Genomic DNA, 3,360 nt, shown 5'->3' on the forward strand with positions numbered 1-3,360 from the left:
CCGCCCCTTCGCCGGGCCGCGGGTAGAGCGCGCGAGAGGAGCGGCGCGGGGGCGCCCCCCTCGGCCGGGCGCTCGGGTTACAGCCCCGGCTCCCTGGCTTCCCCGCCCGCGCCTCGCCGGTTCGCCCGCGCCGTGAGAGACATTGTAACGGAACTGGGACGCCAGCGCTGCATTGTGGGAGCTTTTAAAGTGGCGGGGAGTGCGGCCCGGCCGCTCGGGCCCGCCGGGCCAAGCCCACCCCGGAGCTCCTCGCTCGACCTGCCACCCCTCGCCCCGCCACACGCCCCCGACCGCCGAGGCCTGTGGTCCCGAAAAGCCAGAAACGGTGAGGTGACCAGTGCCTACGGACTCTCACTGAAGCAAAATCTTCCAGAGCCCGGGGTGAGACTTGTAAAACTGCCCCCTGCGGTCATTTCGGAAAGTAGGAGGCTTATTCTGCAGACGCTTAAAAATGAAAAGAAAAAAAAAAAAAGGAAAGAAAAAAAAAAAAAAACCCTTCCATCCCCCAAGGACTGGGTTTGAATTGCTTTTCATCTGGAGTGGCAGTGATTCAGCGACCCCCTTCTCAGCGGCAGGCAGTGACAGAGACAGGAGATGAAAAACACAGCGAATGAATCAGACGTGAGTAACCAAGTTTAGAAAGAGCTGGGCTCCGATTCAGAAAACTGCTTCCCCTCCCCCACCCTTAGATACAGCGAAGAGTCGAGGAAGAAACCAATGCTTTCATCTGGAAATTCACATATGTATGTGGTTCTCCCGATCCCACCTTTTTTTTTTTTTTTTTTAATGACACGCAATTACTCTAGCCACTGGACAAAATTCAGTCTTCGGACCAGGCTTGTGCTCACACAGACCCACAACTCAGCAACAGCTATTAATTTGGAGGGAGATGGAGTGAAGATAATGGCCGAGATATAAGAAAGCATTCCAGTTATAAAATACCCCTTTTAATTCTCCAGACACTGGTTTTTTTTTAAAATCAAAACAAGGATATTAAATTTGAAGCCCAACTTGTTACAGCTCATCTTACCGAAGGCCTGATTTGTTTTGAGTTTCTGTTTGTTGCTTCCTCTTGTTTTTTGACCTTTAGTTATTGCACAGCTCATTAGTTCCTTTGCCTCTGAGGTGAACTGAGGAGAAAGAGAGGTGGTGAGACTCAAATTTGGCGATAAACATTTGGAGGATTTGAGGACAAGGAGAGTTTCAAATGCAAAACCTGAGGGAATTTTATTTAAGGTGATTCCTTAGGGTATGGACCCTCTTCTCAAGAGGACTTTTCCAGACTTAACATTTCCTAAGCTCTCATTCCCTTGCCAACCTTTCAGTCCGCTGAACAACATCAGTCACCGCCTAATTGCCAAATCTAATGGAAAATTTTAATCTCCATTTTTTATGCTCTTTGTGGCATTTGTGAATTTTGACCTCCCCTTCCTTCTTAGAACTTCCCCCACTCCCCTTTTTTTTGTTTTAGTTGTTGCTGATAGTCCTCCCTCTTTTGTGGAGGTCTTGAAACGGGTGAGTGAGAGCTTGCAAGAGTGTGGCTATTGTTAAACCAGGATTCAGGATCTTACTGAAGGAGTATCCTTTATCTTTCTGTTAGGCGAATGGAAGTAGAAGAACCTTAATCCAGTTACTTTTGGTCACCAGTAGGGTCCTGACCTTAATTTTATCATATATCCAGAGGTGAACAGTTGCCTGACTTACACAACTGACTTTCACGTGACTAGCATTTAAATCAGGATGAAACTTACTATGATAGCATAACCGTGACCACTGTTTAGGATAAGCACTAACTAGGACCCAGGTGCATGGGGATGTATCCCCACCTCCAAACCAGAGTGTGTCTTACTGAAGGCTGCCAAAGTCAAGTGAATTTACCTCTGTCCAGTCCTGAATCAACCCAGAAAAATCTCTCCCTCAACCCCATATGGTTAATGCATTCTTTCTTCAGTGTAGAGTGCAATTTGCTTTAAGCATTCTTAGCGATAATCACATCCCTGTTAAGCTTTCCTGAGATCACACCAAATGTCCTTGACAGGATTTTGTAAACAACCCTTATTTCTGGTTTCTAATTATATTCCCCGAAAGTAATCTACCTAGAATCAGTGAGTATTCCTGCACCTTAAGCCTTGTGACATAATCTGATTTGATTTTCAGGAAAATAATCTAAGAGGTTAGATTCAGAAAAGAGGAGAATCCCAAGAGAGAGATTTATGAAGGGGGAGGGGTACACCATCTAGAAATATATTACTATGTATTAGTATTTTCCTATTGCTAACTGTAAAAAAAGTTACCACAATATTAGTGGCTAAAATCAAGAATGTGTTGTCTTGCAGTTCTGGAAGTCAGACATTCTAAAGTCAAGGTGTGGGCTGTGCTCCTTCTGGAGTCTCTAGGGGAGAATCCATTGCTTTCTTTTTTTTCTAGCTTATAGATGCTCTCTCATTTCCTTGGCTTGTGGCCTTTTTCTCCATCTTTAAGGCCAATAGCATACATATTGTCTTCAAATCTACCTCTCTTCTTGGGGCTTCATGGTTAGGGGCTATCTTTTTCTCTAAGGTAGGCAAAGAAAATAGGAATTGATGTAGATACATTTTCTAGCCATATATGTTACAAACTGAATTGAATTGGATTATTTGTAGGAAAGGATGACAGTGTTTTAAGTATTAATCACATCATCATAGGAATAATTTATTTGACTGTAAAATTGCCAAAGTGGTGACCTGTTAGTCCAGCTAAACCTATATCCATCTGGTGACTCATGTAACTGAAACCCAAGGTGTTAACACACTAAGAAAACCAGGTTCACATCTGCAGTTTATGGGGATAACCCCCTTTCTCTGGAAATGCCTGGCAACTCTTTTTTATGGTTTCCTGCAAAGTCATATTGCCAAATTTGAGAAATATGCATCTAGACCAACATTTCCCAAACTGGTCCACCAGGGAACATCATCGTGTAAGATGGGATGCTGGGAAGACAGTTGCTCAGATAATAAGGTCCATGGAATCCAGTTGTGACTATAGTTTAGGCCAACCAAGAACCTTGTCAGTGGGTCAGATCCATCAAGGACAAAGTGTTGGGAAATTCTTTCATGAGGAAGTCTAAGGGAGAAACAAATATTTTGTCACCTCAAATAGGTGTGCTGGCAGAAATCAATTATGGGTTTATTATTACAACTTGTTTTTTTTTTATTATGTGGCCCCACCTTTCCTTCCTTCTTTTTCTCTACTTCTTTCCCCGCTCTGTGTTTCACCGAGACTACTTACAGCTTCATAACCTCTCAAATGGTGACTCAGGACCACTTCTTATTCTTTACTCCATCACCTTGAAATTGCCCATTTACTTTTAAAGCCATCCCT

The 3,360-nt window shown here is 43.9% G+C and overlaps 1 long non-coding RNA gene across 1 annotated transcript; it reads left to right on the forward strand.

Annotated features, from left to right (window-relative positions):
* Positions 1–9: 9 nt before the first annotated feature.
* LOC115304128 lies at positions 10–1,386 on the forward strand. The gene is made up of 2 exons (XR_003914318.1): positions 10–621; positions 807–1,386. It is a non-coding gene; the product is annotated as an uncharacterized LOC115304128 (long non-coding RNA).
* Positions 1,387–3,360: the final 1,974 nt, after the last annotated feature.

The sequence above is a fragment of the Suricata suricatta genome, chromosome 10 (genome assembly GCF_006229205.1).
Source record: "Suricata suricatta isolate VVHF042 chromosome 10, meerkat_22Aug2017_6uvM2_HiC, whole genome shotgun sequence".
Lineage (NCBI taxonomy): Eukaryota > Metazoa > Chordata > Mammalia > Carnivora > Herpestidae > Suricata > Suricata suricatta.